The 27,676-nt window shown below is 42.2% G+C and overlaps 1 pseudogene; it reads left to right on the plus strand.

The window, feature by feature from the left end:
* Positions 1-645: 645 nt before the first annotated feature.
* The window catches only part of LOC118975480 (mitochondrial fission regulator 2-like), a 39,060-nt pseudogene continuing 12,029 nt past the window's right edge, over positions 646-27,676 (plus strand).

Here is a 27,676-nt window from a genome sequence, read left to right on the forward strand (position 1 = left end):
GAACCTCACTCTCTCAGGTAGTTTTCTAGGAGGCTGACCTACTTCAATCCAGTCTTCACAGTGCAAAATGACATTTCTCAAACATGAAGCCAACTGTCCTTCACTTGCCCTCTTGAAGCCACCTGGTGGCCTCTGTGCAGTGCACAGCAGCTGAGGAGCTTCGGGGCCGCTTACAATCAGCCCCCTGCACACCTTCCTAGCCTCATCTTTCCACGTCCACTCCCCACTCTGCCTCCCCCTACCACACACACGTGCACAAAACCATTTTATCCCACAAACACTTAGCTCACACTGTCAGATAAACCACATCTGGGGACTCAGACACATTCAATTTCTCACTTTATCAGTATTTGCTGCCTGTGGAAAGGCGACTTGTCAATAACCCCCTGCACTTCAACCATAAAGTGCAAGGCACTTCATCTATAAAGCAGAAATAATTCTCTCACGGGTAATTCTTCCTGCAGAGATTTCAGTGAATCCACTGAGGACTCTATGATTCTTATTTCTTAGAGGATGGAAAATAAGATGATTACAAAAAAAAGTAACTGTTAAGCCAAGGGAAAAGGCTAAGGACTAACTCTGCGTATCTTCGCTTCGGTACAAACTCGTTTCAGTCGTGGGTGCAGAGTGACCTGCCATCTGCCGATGAGCTATGAAGCTGTTCGTCAGAAGCCAGAGTCCAAGTTCAGCGCGCAATTCCTGTCCGTCCTAGAGCAAGTGTTATCACCTCTCGGTGACTTGATTTCTGAATCTGTTCAGTGACAGCAATGGCACCATTTACTTCTCTAGATTTTTGTGAAAATTAAACAAATTAATACTTGTAAAATACTTAACATAATGCCCCGCACACAGTGAGGACTCAATAAAGCCCATATTACTACAGTCACCCAATTCATAATCCAAATATCACAGTATTCTTACCTTGATGGTATTATTGTGGGCAGAGGGTGATGGGGTATGATTGAAAAAGCTCTGTCATAGAGACCTAGTTTTCAGTCTCAACTCTACCACTTCCTAACTCTGGTACATACTTGATTTCCTCAATGAGAGAGTTGAATGAAACAATGTCATTCAAATTTTAGCAGTGGAACCCCCTTTTAATGGACTGCAATATAGAAGACAGGTAAAGATGACACTGCTTCCTCCTGTCTATCCCTGCCCCAGGCCCCTGAGATACCTCCAAGCCACCCGAAGGCTCCTGGGTCTGATCACTAGATTAAATGACCCCTATGAGTCTTAAAAATTTATGAATGACTTTCTCTTTCAAGAGAGAATTCAAAACCTCTGGTCACATACTACATACTCAATAATACTATTGTTGTAGTTGTTGTTGTTAATGGTGATGATAAAAGCCCTGCTGTGCTGGACACCCTGAGTGGCCATTTTATTCACACATGCATTCAACAAACATTTTTCCAGAGAGTCCTCTACCTGCCCTGGGGCTGGACTGAGGAGGGTCAGGCTATCTGAAGCATGCCGTCACTCTAACGCAGGACGGTAAGTTCTCTCCATGGCCCAGTTGCTAATGACCCTAACTCAGTGATCGGCATCTGTGAGAAACATTCCCAGTTCCAGGCTCTTTTTTTACTAACTGTTCTAAAGCAAAACCAGTCTCTGCCAACTAGTCACTTCCTTTCTTAAAAATAGCATTGTGGGAGGTAATGTTGAGTAAATACCCTGAGTTGTAAGCCAAGAAAGTTCCTAGATGACTCAGCATGAGAATAAGTGAATTCTGCGTGCCTTAGAGATTACAAAGAAATATCCCCTCCCGGATAAATGACCCCATCTCATTCCTTGTACATATCAGGGATTTGAGAAGAGAAAATCAAGGATGCCTTTGGGAGTGGGATTCTTAAGCAGGAACAAAAGTTTCTTAGGTCATCATGGTGTTGGTCATTGGTAGAGAGATTTCTGGAGAGAAGGGTGAAGCTGTGGGTCCCAATTTCCATCCCTGCAGATTTGGAGTTTCTTCCTTCACTTCCAACCTCATAGGAATGGATGGGGAGTTATTAAGAAAGCCAGTGGGGTTTCCTCACAGATGCTCCCCTTCACCACGTGTCACCCTGTGATGTCCCCACAAGGGCTGTGTACTCTCCACCTAGGCCTGCCTCTGTCTGTGCCCTTTCTGCCACTGGTACGCAAAGGACTGGTTCACACAGAAGCAGGGAAGGCAAGGCCATTGTCAGGCTGACCCCTCAGAGAAGAGACAGATTGGGCATCCCCTGAGGCTCATTTTTTTAGGAGATTCCTAAATCCATACGTTTCTATTGCCCAAATTCAAACGCTGAAGCCCTAACCTCCCCTGTGACTATATTTGGAAATAGAACCTTTGGGAGGGAACTAAGGGTATATGAGGTCATGAGGGTGGAGCCCTGATTTCATAGGATTAGTGCCCTTAGAAGAATAGACACGCCAGAGAGCATGCTGTCTGCTGCCTCCTCAAACACTGGGAGGAAAGGCTGTGGGAACACTCAGCAAGAACTGACTGAGCCAGGGAGAAAGGTCCTCCTGAAACCAAAGTGGCACTTTGATGTTGGACTCTCCTGCCTCCAGAACTGTAAGAAAATAAATTTTAAGTCACACAGCTCCTGGTATTTTGATAAGGCAGCCTCAGCTGACTAAGACAGAAATGTTTGTGTGGTTTAAGGCAAGGGTACCTGCCCCCGCAAGTCTGTGGCCTTCAGGCCTTTAGGGAAGTTTGCCTGAGCTCTGCCTTGGGTCCCTACCACCCTTCTCTTCATCTGGAAAAACCAGTCCCTGGTGCCAAAAAAGTCAGAGAAGGCTGTTTAAGAGAGTGTCTCACATGAGGCTTTGGGCTGCTGAGCTGACTGAGGGAATACGCAGGGGCATTTTATTGCCCCTAGACAGACACTTTCTACCGGCAATCAGAACCAACTCCACTCCACTCTTTGTAACTCTCTGGAAGCATTCACATTTCTCTGGCAGCATATTTGTCCCTTTGCAATTTGGCAAATGGAGCTTTGAAAGCCTCTAGGAGACCAGGCTTCTGAAAACCTGGCTTAGTGTGTGAATGGCTCTCAGGGAGGGTTTGCACTCTGTCCTGGCTAAGTAACTCAGAGCTTGCCCAGGCTCCTCCTGGCGGCTTGGTCAGTGCCAGGAGAATGAGCGTGGAGACACAGCTTCCAGTTCAAAACAAACCATGTTTAAAATGAGCATAATGCATACACATAAATAACGTGGTTATAACAGTAATAAGGCTTATTTAGAAAACTGAAACATTTATTTAGGTGTGCAAAAGGAATTTTAAAATACCCAGACTTTCACTGCTTGCATGCATTTCCTTTCAGTCTTGTGTGTGTGTGTGTGTGCACATATGTGTGTGTGATTTTTTAAGAGAATTTAGAACATACCATATATAGTTATATATTCTTCTTCATTATTTATTGTTATGTGTCCTGGACATTTTGCCAAGTCATAAAGTCTTCTCCAAAAATAAAATGTTATTTTAGTGGCCTTTTAAATGCAATTTTTACCTAAGTCCACATAAAAAAAAGATGATTGTAGCTTCATTTTCTGGTGTTTGCTACCCCTCTTAGTAATGATTTCAAGATAACTGGATGGGCTACCAAGAGAAACTGTAAAATCTCTTCCCTCCTGAACCTGAGAGCAAAGGAGTCCCATCCAGCTGGGGCAGCTTCAGCAGATGCTGAGGTGGTAGGTCAGAGCAATTTTTACCAACATCAGGCATGCCAGTTTGGGTCATTCTTAGTCACTTTAGTTTGTCACTCTTTTTCTTGCCCTGTTATCCAGACACAGCCTTGGAGGAAGGCTGACGAGCAGACAGAGGCCCCAGACTCATTCCTGCAGGTGCCTATAATCCTAGATTGTTGAGTCCAGCCCTTTCCATTTCCTGAGTCAGGAAACTAAGGCTAAAAAAGCTGACGGTGGGAGAGCAGTGAGACAACACTGCAAACTCAGGCCTTGTCCTGATGTTTGCTCCTCTATCTCAGGCCATTCTGTCTGCAGAAACAAAATTCCATAGACTGAGTGGATTATAAGCAACAAAGATTTATTTCTCAGAGATCTGGGGGCTGGGAAGTCCACACTCCAGGCACCAGCAGACTTGGTGTTTGGTGAAGACCCATCTCCTTGTTCATAGACACTGTCTTCTTGAACCCAATTATGAATATTTCATAATATACTTAGCCATTCTCAGGTTTGTGAACATTTAGGCTATGTTCGCAGTGACAGTGGTCCAGCACCAAGCATTCTTGCATGAGTCTCCTGATCCTTCCAGTGCTTTGCCCACTAAGTTAAGTAGCCAATGACAGCAGCCATTCCCCACATGCATATAGATTCTAGTTGTGTTCAGTTTTTTCTGTTGTAGCTAAATGTGTATTGTGCCATCCTGGGGAGGATGAAAAGGAAACAGAGTGAGAGTAGAATGAATGAGTTGGACCCAGAACAACTTCACAGGTGAAAACACCTGTAAGAAAAACTCTGATAAGAAGTGAAATAGGTAAGCCCTGGCTGGTTAGCTCAGCTGGTTAGAGCATCATCCCCACACACCAAAGTCACAGGTTCTATCTTTGGGTGGGATATGTAAAAGAAGAAACCAATTAAAGCATCAGAAAGTAGAACAACAGATCGCTATTTCTCTCTCTCTCTCTTCCTCTCTCTCTTTTCCTGTCTCTAAAATCAGTATTTTTTAAAATTAGAAAACACAATAAGGACATGTGGAAAAGAAACTCCAGAGAAAACTGTGCCCCTAATTCCATCCCATGACCAGCCCCCACACCCCTCTCCTGGAGGGGCACTGAGGCTTCTGGGTCAGATATTCAGGTATTTATTGATTGGAAAGGGGTTGAGTCTCTTTCTTTCTCTTTTTAATCATTAAATTTTAAATGTCATAGGTGTAAAGTTCTTTTAAAGTATTGGTGTAATTACTTAGACCTGGAGTATTTTCTTTTTCACCTTTGTCTCTCTGAATTTTTTTTTTAAATAGCTATATTTAAGAGCATGCTCTAGAAGACACCAAGCGACAGTGTCAACTAATGTTTATTCATTTGAAGTTCTATCCTTTCTTTTTGTTTTTAAGACTCTTAGAGAAGTTAAACACTAATCCTTCCAGTTTGGTCTGCTTTAGCAAGTGCTAAGGTTTATGGCCTGCATTGGAGTTTTTAATGAATCTGAAATTAAAACTGCTCTCCTGACCCAACTAGAAAGACTGTTCTTTTGTGAACTGGCTTTCACCTGCATGAGAACCAAGCTCAGTCTTTAACCATCCACCACAGAAAATGAAATTCTCAAAATATCAGTAAGGCAATGTTTGTCTTTGGTTCTTCTTAACAAAAAGAGTGAAGGATTTAGAAACAAAGAAAAGGAATCATTGAAATCTCGGTTCCTTTCTTCCCCAGGATGAGTTTGCTCCAAAGTAGGTAAAACTGCGATGCTATAAATCTTAACAATTCTCTTTAATTCTTTCATGGGTTACATTTGGGGGCTTGAAGTGAAGGAACTCATTCAATGAATTAAGGAAAAATCTCAGTAGAAAGAGAAAGGCTCCTAAAGTGCCTGCTGATGGTCCCCATCTTCACCCACAATGAGTTCACCAACATGAAAATCATTATCAAAAACTTACTGGTGGTGAGGCAATTATGGTACGGTGGATGCTTCAGTAACAACCATGGTCGACTGCAAATGTTCAGTCTTCCTCCTGGTGTCTGAGAAGGGGGCTGATGCAGCTCCAGAGAGAGGAGGAGACAGAGCTCCAGGAGGGGAAACGGAATGAATCTTACCACTGCCAGCTTGACATCCCTGCCCTGAAAGCGCAGGGAGGACTTTTCAAACAGGATTCAGCAGAAACTTGCTAGAAGGCATTGAATTCAATGGAGGGATGTGTGAGTTATGGGAAGATACTGAAAGCTCTGATAATCTCTGGGCGCACAATTTTCCTGAATTTAAATCCTTTCTTTTCCTTGGCCTCTAACTTATATTGCTACCTTACCCATGGTACAGTTATTCCCAAAAGCAATCTGGCCAGAAAATAAATAGTATAACTTTACCACTTAATCAAATTTTGCCAGTTAATTTTTTAAATGATATATTTATGACTTATAAAACTTCTAAAATACTTTCTAAATGATCATAGGCCAACAAAATCTGCAGGGTTCTAAGGGATTTTGAAATGACCTCTAGCTCATTCTCTTCCTATATCTGAGTCTACAAGAAATTATTCTAGAAAAATAACTCTTCATTAAGCTGCCCCAGAAAAAAATATTTCATATTCTCCAATTAAGCAATGTAGGCAACACAGTTATCATCAACAAATTCTTTGTGTGTAAAAGATAAAGGCCCTCTGGTAGTCTTTGCTGGGAGGGAATAATGTTCTTGTTTTATTATATTTTATGTCTCTAAAGTTAATTTCTTAACTGATTTCATCCACTATTGCCAAAAATATACAGCCTAAAAATACTAATCCCAAACAACTCCAAAATCAGTGGCATAATAAAAGTATTTATCCCCTGCTCAGGCATTTGGGGGTTGTTAGAGATTTGCCTAACCCAGGTTGCCCTCGCCTAGGTGGGCATCAAGCTGTAGGGAGGCACCGGGGCTGCTCCATCTGTCTCTCCTCTTCCTCAAATAGCATTTTCCTGAGGCACAGATCCCCCCGCCCCAGGAAAAGTTGTAACACAAAGAACAAGCCCAGCCCCACTGATGGGCTTCTGTCTGTGCACACTGGCCATCCGCTAGCATGCCTTTGGCCAAACCAAATCACAGGGCCAAACCCAGCACCAGTGGAGCCAGAAAATAAGCTCTACCTCATATAGCAGGAACTGCAAACTCACATGTCAAAGGGTGTGGACTGGAGGACAACAGGGAGAAATATGACCCATCACCCTAATCTCTTCTATTTTAAAGTAAAGCGATAGTCCATAACCCTTTTAGAAACCTTAGAAGACTGCACAGAGAATATAATAAACCTTCTGGTTCTGACCACTGACTGGCTGGATAAACTTAAGGAGAGTGTTCACTTTTCTAGGCCCCAGTTCTTGCATCTGGAAGATGGGAGAGCGAATGGCAGAATAAATTTACTTTTGGTGACTATTGGAATGACTAAATGCAGTTCTTCTACTTGGTGATGTAAGCTTTTGTGTCATCTTCCTTGGAAGCCCCTTTTAGGTCATTCTAAGCATCCCATGTGGCCTGGCCTTTGAGGTCCAGCATCCCAGTCTGTCTGTATTTATGTCACCACAGTCTCTTGTTTGTAGCATCAACAAATCAATAGCATCTCATCATCCTCTGCCTTGACTTGAGGCACCAAACATCCACAGCAGCTTTGTCCAGCTCAAGCCTAAGTCGTGCTGGCAGGTTCTTGAGGACTGCAGGGAGCCACAGAGGCAGTGAGGGGCAGGAAGCAGTGTAACACGCAGCAGAATGCAATGCCCATAGTAAAAGTGTGCTCAATAAATAGTAGCTGTTCATATTGGGTCATTTACTCCATAGATGCTTTTTGAGAATTTACTATTGTTAGGCCATGGTGGTACAAAGATAAATGACAGTACCTAAAGGTGATGAGTATTAACTATGCTTGAAACAAGTGACAGCCACTAGGAGTACACAGGGAAGTTACACCTCATCCAGCCTGATCAGAAAAAGTCTTATGGTAAAGATGGTACCTAAATAGAGTCTTAGAAAATAAATGGGAATTCACCAGAAAGGTGGGGAAGAGTGCAGTGGGGCATTCCAGGCAGAGGAATAGCCCGAAAGAATCTGATGTGCTCAGTGGACAGTTAGTGAGTATGCAGGGAAGAGGGGGAAAAACTGGAGGAGTGTGGTTGGGACAGGGGACAAGTACAGTTATCATAAGTTTGCTGAACTAAGAAGTTAGATTATATCCCAAAGTCCACTAGCCATCCAATATGTCCAGATTGAGAGCATTCATTTAATGACACTTCCAGTTTGCATTAATGCTACATGGTCTCATCTGAACTCCTGTGACTTGGTACAGAGAGAGGTCTGGAGTCTGCTGGGAGAGAAATCCTCAAGTCACACTTGCTGGGTGGGACAGAGGACCTCGGAAGCACCTTCAATCTGATGCAATGTAGCAAAGGTTTAATGGAATGTTCCCTGCCCAGCACTCTGCTTGGTACTTGAGATGAAAGGGTGGGTTGGAGTGAAAAGTGTGGACAAACAGGAGCTCTGCTTCTGGAGGTTCCAGACCTACAGTTGCCGTGGCTGTCACATGTGCCCCATCCCCTCATCTCCTAACCTGTTCCATCTCAGGCCACACCCATTGGGATCAGTAAGCAGAGATCATCTCCACTGAGCAGAGTGGGCAAGAAATGCTTTTCTGGATTTCCTCAAATGCTCTTCCTTTCCTTTTCTCACTTCTCACTGTTTTCCTGGGGAAAGAAGATGGAGTCATCCAGGGGAGGAATGAGAAAGAAAGGAAGGCTTAGGCTCATTTTGCATTGCTTTTCCTTTGGGGGAAATAAACAGCTTGCCAAATTTTCTCTCTCATGAACATTAAAGATAGTGATTTTTAAAAGCTGATTCTAGGCATGAATTAGTAATGAGTTTCTGCTGAATTTTTAAAAATTCTACTCATCACACCATTCAGTGGTCATTACGCCTTTCTGATGAATCCAAAAGGTTTAGTTTTGTAATCTGCAGTAAAGTGGAGCTTCAGGAGAGACTTCATATTGTGTACTGGTGAATCCTTCAAGCCAAGGTGGTTTTAACAGTGGATGAGTCCCTCCCCCTCAAACACAAGAGGGACTCCCTCTGCACTCCCCCTCTCTCCCAACCTCCCAATCTCCCCTATCCTCCCAATATTCCAGCCAATGCCCGCACTGCTTCTGCCACCTGGGTTAATGCATTTCTCTGTTACCATAATTGACTCCAACATTCAATGCCTGGACCTCTCAGCCAATGCTCCTGTTATCTCCTGCTGTGGGTATCAGGTACCATTTTATCCATTTTATGTCATCTCTCCCCAGGCCATTGGGGGTCAAAGTTTCGGAGACTCCTTTTCAGACATTTCAGACATTGCTGTCCCAACTTGGAGCCAGTGGGTGGGGTTCACCCTTATTTGTGGATGATGATGCAGCTGACCCCACTCCGGGAAGGCTTTGGAGGCGGGCTGCCTTGACCTGAGTCGAGCAGGATCTGATTTACAAATTCTGTTCACTTCCTGTTGCCACTGGAACAATTTATCACTGAATTGGTGGTTGAAAACAACCCAAATGGATTATTTGACAGTTCTGGAGAGCAGGAGGTTTAAGTGGATCTCACTGAGCTAATGTCAAGATGTCAGCAAGGCTGCATTCTTTGCTGGAGGCTTGAGGGGAGAATCCTCCTCCTTGCCTTTTCTGGCATCTAGAGGCTGTCTGCAGTCCCTGGCTGGGGGCACTTTCTCCATCTTTAAGGCCAGGAATGACTGGTTGAGTCTTTCTCACTTTGCATCAGCCTGACACTGTTCTGCCTCCCTCTTCCATATTGATGAAGGACCCTGTGATTTCACTGGGCCACCTGGATAATACAGGGTTGTCTCCTTTTCTTCTGGTCAGCTGACTAACAACTTTAATTCCACTTGCTCTCTTAATTCCTTTTTGCCAGGTTACATGCTGCAAATCACTGGTTCCTGGAATTAGGACAGAGATATGTTTGGGGGACCGTGAGCCTGCCAACCACACTAATCAGCGTAAAGATGTGTGAGACAACAGTCCTAAGCTTGTTTAGTGGGACAAACCCAACCCAAAGCAGCTGCTGGATAGAATGCTTCCAAGAAGGAAGAGCAGAGGAAATAGCATGAAGCAGCATTTCACACCCTCCACTCAGTTTCTTTTATCCTCTCAATGTTTCAGGTTGCCAATGAGTGAGGGCCTTTTGCTTTGTTTACAGCTGCTGCTCTGACACACTAATGACAGAGAACTTCTTCAGCCTTGAAAGAGTGGGGAGGACAGATGAGACGGAAGACAGAGCCTGCCTTTCTTCCATCTGCTGTGGGCCTGTCAGAGCCGTCATTTAACTTTACTCTTCAGGAGATTTCCTCCTATGTTCCCAGAGAATGAGGCTATCCACTTCTGTATCTGTAATTAGTTGCACCCTTGTGCTTCTGCTGCTATTGCACGGTGTTATTGTGTCTGAGTCTTTTCAAGCATAAGGCGTGCTTTCATTGTTTGAATCAAGACTTCCTCAGACAATAGTACACATTTTTAGTTTGATTTTTACCCCCTGTTCCACCAGTGCCTGACGGAGGGCATTGGGCTTCATAGCCACTCAAGAAGATATGACATTGGCCCGTTAAGGAATCTCTGGGGATGTGTGGAGTCCTTGAGTGGCAGTGAGGCCACTGGCATGCTCTTACCTTCCAGGAAGGAGTTGCAGTAAACAGGAAATCATCTGCCATCCATTCTCAAAGTCTTGTGTATGCTGCTTGCTCCATAATCCAGGACAATATGGAAGGGTTGCTAGCCTTCTAGAGCAGGAGAAAGAGTAGAAGGGGAAAGGGAATCTTAAGTTGAGAGTTGGTGATCCTCACCATTTTGTCCTCGAAGGGAAAAATGCTGGTGATGGGAGCCAAGCAGAGGAATTGGCAGGCACCATGGATGCCATAGGTGTGCACTTGGGTCATAGTTGACGGAAGAGAGAACAAGTGAAAAACAAAGAGTATCTACTCCCTTTGCCATCTTTGTCTGGTGTCACATGCCCTTGGTAACATTTTCTGCATCGTGGTACTAACAAGTAGCATATCAACAAACTACCTGGTGGGAAAAAAAAAGTTGAAAAAGCTTTTCTTTTAGACAATGTGCTCAGAGAAAGCAACAGCTCCTCTGAGCACTGCTAGCCCAGACCTGTCTCTCCTGGAGGGCCAGACCACATGGCCTGGGGGTCTCCAAGATGGACAGAAGCCACAGGTCTTCTAGGGACAGGCATCCTGTCTGGGCACGTCTGGGTGGGAGAGCTGACAATGGGAGCTGCCCCTTGTTCCCAGCTGGGATCCTGCTGTTTGGCCACTTTTGGGTGGAAAAGCAAAAGAAATCCAAACTGGGGCTTCAGGACTCGCCTGTATCATTAGACTTTAGCAAAAGCAGACAATGAGTGTGGTCGTGGTTTCCATTAGTGAAGTAGTTTCTATTTGAATATGTAACATAGTCACAGGCTGTACAATTTAAAGAGAAAACAAAGAGTACACAGTGAAAAGTTTTCCCCCATCCCTGACTCCAGGCTTTTAATCACTTCCCTAGAAACAACTAATGTAATTAATTTCTTAGCTATCTTGCCATAAATATTTAATGCATACTTAAGCAAGCATGTATAAGTATTTTCTCTTCCCTCCTTTATTTTTAATTTTTCAATTTTTAGAAATGGACGAATTTTTAGAGCCATTTTAGTTTCATGGGAAAATGAAGAAGGTGCAGAGGTTTCCCACACCCCTTCTGCGCCCACACATGTATGAGCTCCCCCATTGGAAGCCAATAGCCCCGCCTGGGCAGCACGTGTATTACAACTGACAAGCTTACACTGACACATCATAATTACTCAAAGTTTATACTAGGGTGCGCTGTCAGTGTTGTGCAAGCTATGGGTTTTGACAAATGTACAACGACATCTCTCCATCTTTACAGCCTCACACAGAGTAGTTTCACTGCCCTAAACATGCCCTAATCTCTCCACTCATCACTCCCTCCCCACCAAACCCCAACAACCACTGATCTCGTTACTGTCTCCACAGTTTTGCCTTTTCCAGAATGTATGATTCCCAAACCATACAACACATACATAGCCTTTAAGATTAGCTTCTTCCACTTAGTAATGTGCATTTAAGTTTCCACCATGTCTTTTCATGGTTTGATAGCTCATTTCTTTTTAGTGCTAAATAATATTCCATTATCTTGATATACCAGTTTATTTACCCATTCACCTACTGAAGACATCTTGGTTGCTTCTAAATTTTGACAATTATGAATAAAGCTGCATTAAACATTCACGTACAGGTTCTTTTGTGAACATAAGGTTTCAGCTCATTTGGATAAACACCAAGGAATGTAACTGCTAGATTAAACAGTCTCCCCTCCTTTTTACCCAAACAGTAGCATTTCCTATATAATGTTCTGCAACTTGCTTTTGTCATTTATATTTTGGAGATCACTTCATTTCAGTTCCAATGAATTCTTAATGGCAGTTTTTAAAAATGCATGGAAAGGATCATGTGTCTGAGCCTATGACAACCAATCATGCAACTAAGCCTTCTATGAGACCTCACAATGAAAGACAAAAATTCCTGCTGAGGAAGCGAACATGGGATAAGTAATTAATCAGACTCAAAAAGTTGATAGGGGTTACTTTCTGGAAGCAGGGACACCCTTGTGGGACATACAAGATAATCACAAGATTTGGTAAAAGAACAAAGAGTGTGGAATCAAAAACTGGTTCAGACTGGCTCTCTCTCTTTCTAGCTTTGGCTCAAGACCCTCAGTTTCCTTATCTATAAAATAAAGCCAATAAAAATGGTTACCTCACAGGTTTTTGGGAGAATCAAATGAAACATCAGTGAGAGAGGGCTTTGTAAAATCAGTGCTAGAAGCATGCATTAAGTTCTCTCCCCAACATTTGCCGGATGCCAGAAGCACATCGCACACAGCTCCAGGAACTGGGGTCCTGGGTGGAGAGGTAACAAATTACCTCACCAGTGGGGCTCATGTTCTAGACACACAAATGAGCAACAAAGATTTTGTGCTGTAGTGCTGGGAAGGAAATAGAAGATGGAGACACATGACAGTGAGTGGTCAGATGGGATGCACAAGTGCCATGGGGAGGTCAGAAAAGTGGCCTGCTCAAGGGCTCCCGATAGAGCTGGCCCCTGACCCACGCAAGGAAGAAGGGTGTCAAAGCCACATGTAAATTTCCTGTGCCCACCCAGGGCCAGGGGGGTGCAAGGTAGAGACACAGGTTGTCTTGTCTTTTTTCAGTCTGAAGGTCCTCTCCTTGGTGCTTCCTCTGCCGTGAGGCCTGTCTGCACTGGTGGCATCGAGCAAGGCGGCAGAGGCTGTGGGCCGCGGAACACGGCTCTCATTCGAGCACAGATCTGGATCAGGAGACCATGGAGACAGCCTGTCCAGCTGTGAGCTTTCCTTCTGCACTGCCTCTGTAGCTGGGGTCAGACTGATTCTCTGTTTGTTCAGATTGTAGAATTTTTTTCTGCAAAGCAGTACATGTGTGTATTTGTTAGGTGGTGTGCATTTAAATGGAAAGGACCAACTTTTATATAAATGTATAAATTCACAGAGCAGCATTTCTAGGCTCCGGCTATACTTTGAAGTGCAGTGAGAGCAAAACAGTTTCTCAGATTCACCCTCTATTCAAGAACAAGACTGGATCATCCCCAGGGGAGGCAAGAAAGGGTGTGGTGTGTCTTCAACTGCAGAAAGTAATCCAAAGGAGACTCCCTTGGTCTCGTATCTCAAAATGTCCCAACCTAAATCCAAGTTATTCCCAGGCAAAACTAGTAGTAATTAGCCACCGTCTGTTGAAGACCTACCATAGGCACAGGTACTCAGGCTAAGTATATTCCAGATATCCCTTATTCTTACAACAAAACTGCAAGGTGGGTGCTTCTGAAGTGAGTCTCAGGAACTGCTAGGCAGGGGGGAAATCAAAGGAGAATCAGTATCACCCTCTCAGGAAGGTTTGATCTAAGTAACATGTGTAACTTGACTAAAGACACGAGCTAGTCAGTGGCAGAGCTGGGATCCCAGCACAGGTACACCTCATTCTAGAGCCAGCCCTGGTTGACTGGTGACACTGCACTTGGTCCACACCCCCTACAAGGCACCAGAATCCTCGGATTGCTGGGCTGCTGCTCAAACCACCAAAGCCCCAGTCTCCTAAGCAGTTTCCTGAGCAGTGTCTGTGTTCTGGCTACTGAAGGGGGCAAGTTCTGAGTAGCTGCAAGTTACTGCTGCTTTATGCAGAGAGGCCTGGCACGATCTCTGTTGCCATTGAATCTGAGTCCTGCCCCCGCCCTCCCCCCACTGACCAGCCTTAGCAAGATGGACAACCCGAGGAGCAGTCTCTTCTGATCTTGTCTTCCTCACTGACCATCTATCAAAACTTACCAAAAGTGGACTGATGGTCACTCAGGGCTGGGCCAGTAAAAGGAAGGGGGAGTGGCCACTAATGGGTTCAAGGCTTCTTTTTGAAGTGATGAAAATGTTCTGAAACTAAATAGTGGTGATTGAGGTACAGCACTGTGATTGTACTAAAAACTGCTGAATTGTACACCTTACGCTGATGAATTGTATGGGATGTCAAATACTGCAAAATGCTATTAAGAAGAAAAATTCCTACTTGCTTCATCTACCATCTCTGCATGGCTAATTGGGTGATGAGCTGTGGTGAGTTTTAACTGGGTCTACAAATCTTTGATACTCTTCCACGCAGGAGATGGAGCTTAATTACCCTCCCCTTGAATATGGGTTGGACTTAGTGACTTTATCCAAGGGGATGGCATGTGCCAGAAGTGAGCAAGTATAACATCTGAGACTAGGTCATAACAGTCACTCACTCTTGAGAGCAGCTAGCAGCCACCTTTGAGGACATTCAGACAGCTGCGTGGAGAGGCACAGGGGGTAAGGAAGTGAGGCCTCCTGCCAGGAGCCACAGGAGTGAGCCATTTGGAAGCATTAAGCCTTTAGATGACGACAGCCCCCGCCAACATTTAACCACATCCTCATGAAAGACCCTGAGTTTGAACCACCAACTAACCCGCACCCAAACTGCTGACCACAGAAACTGAAAGATGATAATTTTTTACTGCTTTAAGCCACGAAATTTTGAGATAATTTCTTTACAAAATAGATAACATTAGATATGGTAGAATACTTTAAATAATTCACTAGATTATATTGGCTAAAAATGAGGCAATCTGGGCTAAAATTTGGACAAACACTGGTGACTTAATGCTTTATCCTTCCAAAATAACACTTTTCTATTCCAACAGAGGAACTCTGGAGACACCGTGCAACAATCCAAAAGCACTGTGAGCATTTCAGCCTTGGTGGCAGGCCTGCAAGGAGGTTATTTTTGGTCCAGGGCTGGGAAGTCTATGTGACTCTCTCATTATACCATGCAGCCTGCTTCCTATTCTTCCTGGAGGGTCTCTACCCATCCCTCAGGCAGCCCAGAGAGACAACATAGATGGGAACTCAATGGCATCACCAGTGTCAGGGACAGGAAAATGCTCCTTGCTCTCCAGGGCTCTTGTTCCCCTTTCTTTTCATGGCACCAGCTCCTTTTAGGATATCACGTATCCCATGAATAAAGGTCAGTCATTCTCTCCTTTATCTCTTTAATCGAAGCTTTCTATTCCAGGTAAGTTATGTCTTTGCTGCCTGCTGCCTTTTTCTCTTTCTCTTTTATTTCTTATGTCTCCTTTGACATTTGTTGCTGCTCCAGTCCTTTGGAAATCCTGGAATTCCACGAACAGTTTACCCAAAGCTGGGGATTGGAGCTAAAGAAGACTAGAGCCCAGAGCAATTACTTCAGAGTGTTTTGTGCTTGGCTGAAACAGAAAAGAAGAGCATGCACACACACACAGTACACCACCACCAACACAACAAAGTGGCTGGTGTCCTGGCTCACAGGGCCCACCTCATCGGGACAGGCCTGAGAGGAGGATACCTGATTGGACTCTCCACCCTTCCTTCTCCCACACAGGCTGAGGATTATTACTAGGTAACAAAACCCAAAAGCATTCGCAAAGGATTAATAATAATCTCTCAAGCACAGTATTTCCTTTGCTAGACTACCTTCCACTGTGTCATTTCTCCATCTGCATTGCATATGTTCAAGGATTTTCTGTCACTCACTAAGAGTGTAAACAATTGGTTAGCACCACCAGTTACTAACTCTAAGTTTTGAGTTTTGTGGTTTCACCACTTACCTCCTTTTGAAACCACAAACTCTGTTTTGGCCCCAGAATTCCCCTGTTGGATCCTGGAGTGCCTCAGAGCACTGTAGGGAGCTGCCATGTGAATCAGGAGATTTTATAATTTTTTGAGGGAAAAGCAGCTATTCTTGATTGGAGGAGACTAGCCTGAGAGAGTTCACACTTCAGCATTAGACTCAACTATATTCTTTCTTGATAAATTCATGTATTTACAAAGCTAGGGTTCTGGTGGTCACAATGATAAAAAGAAAATGTCACCCAAAATTCAGTGTGCAGCAGAAAATGCAGATGGTAGTGTCCAATTTGATTCCAAGGCTAGAGAGACTGTGCAGTGTAAATTCTATTCTCAAGTAATTGTGATTTTTTAACCCTAATCTGAGGATATGTTTATTAACCTTAGAGAGAGAGAATCGATGTGAGAAACTTCAATCAATTGCCTCCCATACATGCCCCCACTGAGGATCGTAACCACAATATAGGTGGGTATGTGCCCTGACCAGAAATTGAACCCACAACCTTTTGGTGTACAGGATGACACTCCAACCTGCTGAGCCACCAGTCCAGGGCAGTAAATGTGATCTTTTAAGAATGAAATAATAATAGTTTTCCTTTCAATTTGTGTGTATTTTTTTCAAGTGGCAGTAATTGTTAGGACATAAATATCTACTGAATATATGGAGCTGGTGAGTATTTCTTTTGGCTTCAGGCCACCATGAAAAAATAACTGACATGGTAAGAGAACAACTCAGAAACCAAGAAAGCTTGGAATCTCTGTATTGCCCATTGCAACCTGGCCTCATCTCATCCATCCCTAAATTCCCCTGACCCCTCATCCTATGCCTTTTCTTAGTGCCCAGGGTGCTACTCCCCAAACTTGCCTTGCTTCCTCACCTCTAGGACCTCACACATGCTCTTCTCTCTTTAGGAAAATGGCCCTTTTGTCTCTCCTGTCTTCAGTGTCTGCTCTCATATCAGCTGTATTTGCAATTATAGCAGCACTCATCACATAGTATAGCATTTAATTGGCTTGCATCTTTGTTTTCTCCATAGATAATGAGCTTCTTGAGAGCAAGGACAGATCTTGCTCACATTGGTACACCCAGCATTGGTTGATTGAAAGCAAAGGGGTAAGCATGTTACCGGAAGCTTTGTTGAGAATTCTGCTGTCTAGATATTGCCTTTCACTCTCTCCTTCTGTGGATAGTAGGTAGTGCTACTGGACACAGAGATTTTGTTTGAGATACTCTGGCCTCCCTTTAGGAAGTGCATGTACTGGGGCTGCCCTAAGGATGAGGTTCTAGAGTGGGAACCAGGACAGGCACATCTGGTGCAAACAACAGACATTCCAATTCCCAAAGGAAGGAAGAAAGGTGGGTTTTGTGGGGTTTGGGCTGAGTTTGGTTCATTTTGTGACATGGATCCCGGCTTCTGGGGTCTGCGGCACATGGAAGAGATGAGACAGATTTACAGACTACTGAGTCCTGTGGAGGAAAGGGGACGGTGTGGCTTCTCTCTCAAGGGGAGAAAAAGCCTTGGAGTGCTTCGACCACTCTCTGGAGAGAAGAGCACCTCAACCCTTGCCTTGACAAGCTTTTATTGGGTTCAATTTGCACAGGAATACAGGCTGTATACATAAAGCTCATAAATCATTGTCAGGCGGAAATTATTAAACAATAGATAACATTCAAAGAACTCTGAGGGCTTATTCTTAGTCAGGGTCAGATAGTTAAAGGGCCATAACACTTTGGGGAACAAACTCACTTCCTGATTGGACCCTTATCATTTAAATTGATGGTACTCACAAATTAGGTTTCATAGGCTTTTATGCATTCTTTCTTAGGCCTGATCACTCTAGGGAACCTGCCCTTTCCAGCACAGGGCTGCACCCACCTCCAGCATTGTTTCAGGCTTAAGTCAGGCAGGGGAAGTAAGGCAGCCAAGAGATTAGGAGACTTCTTGCAGACACAATGAGGACTCAAGCTATGTCAAAGCCAAGGGGTGAGGGTCCATCATCTGGTGTTTTTTATAGCCTCCCAAATCCTTCCCTGAGAGGCCCCTTCACAACTGTACTTGTTTTAGGTCATCCCTGTTTTGAGGAATCTTACCTGTCATTGGCTAACCAGTCATCTGCCCGGGGCCAAGCAGGGTGAAAATAAAGAGGGCACAGGCGGTGCCCCTACAAGAAAGATAAGCTTTGTCTTCTAAGTGGCTTATGGTCCAAAGATCCCTTATTCAGACTTAGCCACAGGGAATTACAGCTTCTGAAACCAGTCAGGGCAGTTCCCAGCAATTTTGATTTGTTTAGGTTTTTTGTTTAGAATCATAGCATTCTGTGTGTTCTCCTAGGCCAAGAGCAGCATCAGTGCCAGGATCCTGGGGCAACCGTGCTTCCCAGAGCCTGGGATTCCAGTCAGGAGCTCAGGATTTGCCCTGAATTCAAAACAACACCAGTGCCCAGGTCATGATGAACCTCACCCAAGGCTCTATTGTCAGCATAACAAGGTTTCTTCCTCCGCCTTCCAAGCCCCTCTCTTCTGTGCTCTCATTACCAACTAACCACCTTTCTCTTTCAGCTGCAGTTCAAAGTCCAAAAAGAGGGAATCTGATTGGTCCAGGTGACCAGTGAAGTCTCCCTTCGAACAGAGATTTTTCAGAACCTATAATCTGGCTGTGTTTGAGTCAGGTGTTGATTTCTTGTCCAGTCTGCTGAGGTTAGGAGAAGAGGCTCTGAGGGCATCCGAATGACCATTCAGTCAGAAGGAGGATGAGTAGGAACTATGAGTGCAGCAAATAGCCTGAGAATTTGCCGCTCTGGGCCATGGGATTTTTCCAGTTGTATAGCACTAGCTAGCCATTTTCTCAACAACATTGCTTATTTTCTTTCAGAATTCTTACTTATCATTCTGAAATTGTCAGTTATGGTTTATGTTCTGATAATGCTCAGACATCCAGTCATGGAGCCATTCATATCAATTACATCATTTAACATTTAACATACTAACCAAGGGACTCTTGCTGTTTCCTTGAGCAAGTAACTTTCTCTCTTGGGTGCTCAGTTGCATTCACTGTAAAGGTGAGCCAAATGTGTCTTACCTGCCTAAAGAGAGGGCAGAGACCCGTTTACCCAAAGTACCTCTCACACCAAGAACACAGGATTCTCCAGTGATGTATGAACTTAGAGTTTCCAGGACACCGAAGCAGCATCTGTGTGCAGGACAAATGGATCAATAAGGTGGAAAAATAATTTTTTAATTTGAGAAATAAAACCCATTAAATAAATAAAACCCTTTTAATTGGCAGGTCCAAATAAATGAGGATGCCATTCTTTATCCTTGGCCTAAATTTGCAGGTGTTTTGCATGGGTGTAGGTCAAGCCTGAATCTTCAATGAGATCTTCCTGGGATTCAGGCACATTCTCAAGACTGACTTTAAACTTGAATACTAAACTTTCTCTACCTCTTCCATGAGACTGTCGTCTAAACCACAAGTACTGTCTGCCACTTCAATCTTTGGTGTTTTGGCTTGTTTACTCACAAATTTCACTTTCTTCTGAACTACTATATCCCAGACCTGCTACTTTTCTCTTTTGCAGGTCTTAAGCTCTGTCCCAATTGGTTCTTTTGTCCAAGCATACTTAAGCTTCATCCAAAAAATAAATCACCTTTCTTAGGCTGTGCGTAATCCTCTAGCTTTCTCTGTCCCTTACACCCAAGCTTCTCTGGTTTATACTCAGAGTCTTTATTTACCCAAACCTCTTGTCTCCTACCTAAGACAGGGTGGCTTCTGCCTCCAGCATACCATTGACCCTGCTTTAACCAGGGTTACTGGGAGTCTCCTGATCTCCACCTAGAATATACCTTCTTAAGGTCTAACGTGCCAGACTTTATCCACTATCTCTTACCTCAGCCTCACCTTCTTCCCTTCTCTCTGGTATCAGTGTTTCTCAAGCTTCCCTGGGAGGGCTTGTTTGAAGATTGTTGAGCTCCACCTCAGAGTTTCTCATTTAGTAAATCTGGTTTGGGGCTCTAGAATGCCTTTGAACAAGAGTTACATGCCAAAGTTGCTGGTCTTTGGGTTATACATTGAGAAACATTACTATGAATGATTTTGCTTCCCCCACCCTTGAACATTTGACAATGTCTTCAGACATTTTTAAGCTGTTACAACTTGGGAGGTGGGAAGTTATGGTATTGAAACCTAGTGGGTAAAGAACTGGGATGATGCTAAACATCCTAAGATGTATGGCACAGCCAAATCCCAGCATCAAAAAAGAATCCTCTGGCCAAAAATACCAATGGTGCCAAGGCACCCTTGAGAAATCCTGCTCTAGCAACTCTCTCTTTCGCTGGCCAGTCTCCAATCACTGCTTCTCTTATTTATTCAGTCACTCCCTAGAGCCCTTTGGTTTCACCTTCTACATATGTCTCTTCTGTCTTTACCTTTTTGTTTCTACTTATTTGTTCTTTATTTCAGACTGCATCACCTTCTATGTGGATTACTTACTGCAGTAGCTTCTTAAGTGGACTTTTTGAAAGTTAAGGTAATCCCTCCCCAATTGACATGACTTTCAGAGCATATGGCTTACCCAGTTAAAAGCCATCAATGCTTCCCCTCCCCATGCAGTATCCCTATGAGAAGACCTCAGATCCTCGGAACACACAAGGCCTCCTATGACTAATTCCTGCCAGCCTCACCAGTCTCATCTGCCCTGCTGCTCCCTCCCCACAACCCATGCTTCTGCATTGCAAATCTAAATACAATTGCCTATAGGTGCCACCAGCTGTCTCATCTCTAGGCACATATTCTGTTTCCTCCATCTAGAAAGCCTCTTTCTCTATCTCTGCTGGGCTAATTCTTTTCTAGCTCAAGTGACACCTCCTCCAAAGAGCCTTCTCTGACCCTCTTCACCTCTGAGTTAGGTGTTATATCTGTACCCATCTGTTATAATATTTATCACACAGAACGGTCAGGATAGCATGGTGTTGAACACTATGACTCTAAACTGAAATTTCAGGATTTGAATCCAAGTTCTAATGTTTACTAGCTGTGTAATGTTGAATAATCTACTTAACTACCTTTGTCTCAGTTTCCTTATCTGGTGCTTACTTCATTAGTTTGTTGTGAGGATCAAAGGAGTTACTGTACACATAAAGTACTTAGGACAGGGCTTGGCAATTAATGAACCGTTTCATACTGTTGGCCATTGTTGTTAGAATTTGCTTGTCTATTTACCTCCCTGGATTGTAAACTTGGTGAGGGCAGCCATATGTGTTTGATTCAAGGCTTTGTACTTCAACTAAGCATAATAGCGCTTGTCACTCATCCCTCTCACCATAATATAAAGCTATCGTAATAAATGAATTTATGGAAAGTGTAGAGCAATTATCAAATGTAAAATATTTATTTCTCAAACTATCTTTTTTGTTGTTGTTTTTAATGAATCTGAAACAGGGGGCTTTTGTCTGACCTATAATTATTTGCTTACTGCTCTTCACAGGAAAGTTGGGGGAAATGTTTCATGAGAAATAAATTTGTTAAGACTATTAGAGGCTAGAAAGCTAAAGGTAAATCTTTGACTTATAGAATCATGCTGGTTAGTGATCAGCATTTTCCAAGGAGTGTTTCAAACACTTGTTTCAAGTGATGGTCGTGTTTTTTGGTGATGGTGGAGATGGAAATACTGAATTAAACAAATCTATACAAGTTTCTTTGTGCTAGGTATTTACAGATTCTTTAACAAACTAATGTTCACCATGAGTCTCTAAGATAAGATTTCAGGGGACAGAACTTCTCCAAGTTATTTGACCAGAATGCTTTCCCATCAAGTTCTTTCTTGGGAAACAACTATTTCATGGTACAGACTTTGGAAATACAACATGAAAAACACTGGTCCAGCCAATCTTTTTTTAATTTACAGATGATAAAGGTAAGGTACAGAGAAATTAAATAATTTTTTCTAAATAATACAGTCAATGGAAGAGTCTAACTACTGGACCAGGCTATTTTCTCCCCCCCACCCCATTTTTAAATTCAAGTTATTGAAGTACAGTTATTCAAGTACTGTTATTCAAGTACAGTTGCCTTCATTTTCCCCCACCCCAACCATCACCACTTTCTCCCCTTGATCCTACCCCCCTTTGCTTTTGTCCATGTGTCCTTTATACACTTTTCTGAAAACCCTTCCACCTTTTCCCCCCTTTATCCCCCCCACCATCCTGTCATTACTGTCAGTTTGTTCTTAATTTCAGTATCTCTGGTTCTATTTTGCTTGCTTGTTTGTTTTGTTGATAGGTTCCACTTATAGGTGAGATCATATGGTATTTGTCTTTCACTGCCTAGCTTATTTCACTTAGCATAATGCTCTCCAGATCCATCCATGCTGTCACAAATGGTAAGAGCTCCTTCTTTCTTTCTGCTGCATAGTACCCCATCAGGTAAATGTACCATAGTTTTTTGATCCATTCGTTTACTGACGGGCACTCAGGTTGCTTCCAGTGCTTGACTATTGTAAATTATGCTGTTATGACCACTGGGGTGCATAGGTTCTTTTGAATTGATGTTTCAGGGTTCTTAGGGCATAATCCCAGCATTAAAATTTCCAGGTCAAAAAGCAGTTCCATTTTTAGTTTTCTGAGGAAATTTCTACTGTTTTCCACAGTAGCTGCACCAGTCTGCAATACCACGAACAGTGCACTAGGGTTCCTGTTTCTCCACATCCTCTCCAACACTTGTTTGTTGATTTGTTTATGATGGCCATTCTGACAGGTGTGAGGTGGTATCTCATTGTGGCTTTAATTTTCATCTCTCTGATGGCTAGTGATGCTGAGCATCTTTTCATATCTCCCTGGTACCTTCGTATGTCCTCCTTGGAGGAAATGTCTGTTCAAGTTCTTTTCCCATTTTTTAATTAGGTTGTTTGTCTTCCTGGAGTGGAGTCATGTGAGTCCTTTATATATTTTGGAGATCAAACCCTTGTCTGAGGTATCATTGGCAAATATGTTTACCCATACAGTTGGTTCTCTTTTCATTTTAATGGTATTTTCTTTTGCCATGCAGAAACTTTTTATTTTGATGAGATTCCATTTGTTTATTCTTTCCTTTATGTCCCTTGCTCTAGGGACATAATATCAGTGAAAATATTGCTGCATGGGATGCTTGAGATTTTTCTGCCTATGTTCTCCTAAAGGAATTTTATGATGTCATGTCTTATATTTAAGTCATTTACGCACCTTGAATTTATTTTTGTGTATGGTGTAAGTTGGTGGTTGAGTTTCATTTTTTTGTTGATAGCTGTCCAGATGTCTCAACACCACTTGTTAGAGAGGCTATTTTTAATCTATTTTATGCTCCTGCCTCCCTTGTTGAATATTAATTGACCATAGAGACTTGGGTTTATTTCTGGGCTGTCTATTCTTTTCCATTGGTCTATATGTCTGTTCTTATGCTAGTACCAGGCTGTTTTGATTACAGTGGCCTTATGATATAGTTCAATACCAGGTATTTTGATCCCTCCTACTTTGTTCTTTTTTTTCTCAGATGGACCAGGGTATTTTCAATCAACTATACTAAGGTCCTCTCTTCTAAACTTTCAGAAAGTTGCCCTGGCTGGTGTAGCTCAGTGGATTGAGCGCGGGCCTGCAAACCACATGATCATGGTTCGATTCCCAGTCAGGGCACATGCCTGGGTTGCATGCCAGTTCCCAGCAGGGGACACATGAGAGGCAACCACACATTGATGTTTCTCTCCTTCTCTCCTTCCCTTCCCCTCTAAAGATAAATAAATAAAATCTTTAAAATAAAGAAATAAATAAACTTTCAGAAAGTCAAGTCTTGAGGTTTCTGACTTTGTTTCAAAGTGGTTTTCAATTTCAAATTTCAGAATCTCAAGAAATTTCAAAGCAAAGTTTCTGAAGAAAATAAAAGTGAGTTATATCTCCCTTTGAGTCAGATAGAAGGACCTATCTTCTCTGAAGTTCTAAATCCAGCCTATCCCTCAAGGCCTCTTCTTTCAATTTCTAGCCATATTGAAGAAGCTCAATTAACACTCACTGAACATTGAACATCGCATAATTTCTCCCATCAGTAAGGGATCATCTGCCCCCATAACACATTTTCATCACTATTCAATGGAAGTTTTCATAATCTCCCTTATAACTGCTTACACACATTCTCTTCTCAGCCTAGATTGTAAAATCCTACAAGAAAGGGTCAATAACTAATTCATTTCTATAAATTAATATTAAAACTTGATTCCAGATAAAGAGCTATTATAATTATTTGTATGTTATTATAAATTAACATATACCATTTTCATACCATATTAGTCCAGGCAGATTAGATTATGCTACAGTAACAAAGAGTCCCCAAATCTCAGTAATACAACCCAATAAAAGTTCTCACACATATTACAGACTTTATATGGGGCAGCAGAGGACTGTGTTCCATACAGTCAGTTAAGATCCTTGAGCAAGTTTGATCACCACTCTGAGTCTCAGTTCTTTCATCTGTAAAATAAGAGACTGAAGAATGTAACTTCTAAGATCCCTTCTTTCTCAAATATTCTAATATTCTTTGATGAAGAAGGGACAAGAATTACTCTCTTTCTCTCTATAAAAGAGATCTTGTTGACAAAGGCCTGCCATTCTTAGCAGAATTATCCCTTTAATACCAGCTGTTTTTTTTCCCCTGAATAAATAGAGAAACAGCAGTTTTTCTCTCTACAGTACAGAGAGAAAGGATCCAGAAATAGCCTTTTCTTTCAAGCCAGAGTCAAGCAGGAGCCTTGAGCAGACAGGAGATGTTCACTTTGCTTTTGGGAGATGCCAAACTTGTCTCTTGAATCAAATTGGATTTTAAGAGGAACACACAAATTCTTTAACATTCTCTGAGCTGCTCTCTGGCCTGGGCCCAGGAAACATTGTTATTGTAACTGAGACGTTGGGACATTGGCCGTGTTGTGTTCTTGTTTGGCCCGGTACATCTCTTTATTTATTAAAGCCTCTGGGCTTTCTAGGCCATGTTTAGTGTATTAATTTATATAGTTTGCCTCCTTAGAGAAAAGACCAATTTGAATACCTCCAGCTTCAGTATGACCCAGTTTGCCACCAACATATTAACTCTGAAGATATTTCTTTCCTCTTCTTTCTTATTAAGTCTATAAGATGCATTTGGGGCCCATGTTAGGTAGAAGGTCAAGATCCCATACCCTCCCATTCAAATGCCATTCTCTTCCTTCACTATGAAGAATTGAACTCAGTTTAATTTAACCAGCTGTAAGTTAATTCAACAAGCCAAATATTATTTAGTTTGTTATCGTGACTTAAATACAACCCAGTTTCTGTCTTCAAGGAAATAGGAATGTACTAGGGAGTCAGACATGGAAACAAACCTCTCCAGAATGGTCTGGCTGGGGCAGAGCTAGAGGCAAGCAGTAAGAGGGACGTAGAGGAGGAAGTGGTATTTCTTCCTAAGAGGCACAGGGTGGGAGGCGATTTCTGGAGAAGAGTGTTTGACTTGGGTTCTGAAAGTTGGACACGTTTGCCAAATGTACTTAAGTGCCTGTCCTAACCTGGATCAAGACATGAGGAAGCAAAATAATATTCCATGCTTGGGGAACTTCAAATAATTTTAGTTGGCCCAAGCATGGGATAAGTGAGAGGAGGTACAAAGTGAGAAAGGTGTCAGATCACCGTAAACATGGTTCTTTAGAAACAAATCTTTTTTGATTTATTGGTGAGAGAGAGAGAGGTAGAAAGAGAAAGAGATTTGTTGTCCCACTTATTTATGTATTCATTCATTGATTCTTATATGTGCCCTGACCAGCGATTGAACCCACATTCAAGGTGTTTTGGGATAATATTCTAACTACCTGAGCTACTTAGCCAGGACCTTTAAAAATAATTTGAAAAACACCAGGAAATATATAAGCCAGGTACATGGACAATTTTTCCAAGAGGGCTCCATGAAGTCAACCTTTGTTTCTTAAAAATATTTGGTTAATATTTGGTCATATTTGATTAAATGAACATCACTCTCAAATATGATGTTGTAGGTAAGGTCATGGCTACAAAACTAATGTTTCCACTTATGTCCTACTAACAAAAAAGACTGATCATTTTTAAATCTATTCAGATCACTATATTGCCAAAAAAGAGAATATATAATAGTTCCCAAATTCTACAGGAATCAGGCAGGGAGAAAAAAAATAAGATGTGTCACTTATGTTTATAAAAACATAATTTATTAAAATTTTACAAGTTTTAAGAAAACTTAGAGAAAAGAGACCTTAAAGGATTTCTTATATTTGGAAAATAGAACATTAAAATATCAACACTAGTCTTAACATAAGCCATAATCATGCTTTATCATTCAGTTCTTATAATTAATTCTTGCTCTGCGCCATCCTGGATTAGCAATCTCATGAACCCATCTGTTTTGGTTTTTTTTTTTTTTTTCACTATTATGCTGGAAATGCTGCCTCATCCACTCATCCGTCTCTAAGTTGTTTAAATGAGGTCTTCAGAAACTGTGCCCAAAAGTACCTGGCCAGGTCCCGTGCATGGAGCTCCAGGACCGTCCTTTGTTCAAGACTGGTGCAGGCAGGGCTTCTCAGGGAAGGAGTATAGTAAAACAAAACTGGTCTGTAGATAATGAAAGACTCACAATGGTTGTGGTTAATTTATTACTTGTGATTTTCAAAAGTGAAAGATGTGATAAAAGTCTATTACAAGAATAATGTAGCTGGCAGGAAATTTGGATGTTTCCATGATGTGCAAAACAAAATAAAATCAATCCAGAACAAATTTTATAGTATCTATAAACATAGTGATTAATTCTATTTTTCAAGAAGAGTAGAGAGAGCATGTAATTTTTTAAAAATAGATGAATGTGACCTTTACAGAGAAAAATATCTTTAAATATAACATAATAATCCTGAGACATAACATACTCTGAATATTAAGCATATCGTTAGACTAAGCCAGGAATATCTTGAGAACATCAAGAGATTCAGAATGTTGCAAGTAGGTCCTAAACACTTGTATGTTAGTAAAACTCCGCAGGTTGAAAACCTATGAGTTCTCACTTGAAAACCACTGGCCTGGATGCTATATTTGAATTAGAGAAGAAAAGTTGTGATCAAGTTAACATTCTAAAAAATGAGTGAAATCACAACTAATGACACTGTACTGCTGTTGTCTAGGATCAGGCAAAGCAGTGCCAGGAGTCTGACAAACAGGGACACGTGGTGAACAGCTGGGGCGCTGACAGTTCTCCAGGAACCTCCTATGCAGCACGTCATTTCAAAATATTTATAGCGATAATGTTTGCCCATACATATTTAACCCGAGAAAGGTTATCCTATTAACATAGCAAATAAACCTAATTATTTCCAGCACTTCTCTTTTTATAAGGTGAAAGAACAAATCTCTTGTGATTTTCTGGGGACCCTCTGGGAAATCTTCAAGAGAGCTTTGAAAGATATTATTTAGGATTCAGTTTAGGAAAGAAAATACAAAAAGTTGTCAGGAGATGTGAACACTGGTTAAGATAGGATCATGAGTTACTGAGAATAAACTTTGGAAATCAATTTATCTCAAGTGACAATAACAGATTTTAAAAGTAAACATAGAAGGTAGCATGATGGTAAAGAACATTAATTTAATTTCAAAAGTGAGAAGCTCTTGTTCTCTTAAATGATCAAAGACATGACAAAGTCAACATAAGGCACAGGAAATTATTCTTAAAATATGCAGAAACTTT

This window comes from Sturnira hondurensis, unplaced genomic scaffold, assembly GCF_014824575.4.
Source record: "Sturnira hondurensis isolate 20B ecotype Veracruz unplaced genomic scaffold, ASM1482457v3 Scaffold0000256, whole genome shotgun sequence".
NCBI lineage: Eukaryota > Metazoa > Chordata > Mammalia > Chiroptera > Phyllostomidae > Sturnira > Sturnira hondurensis.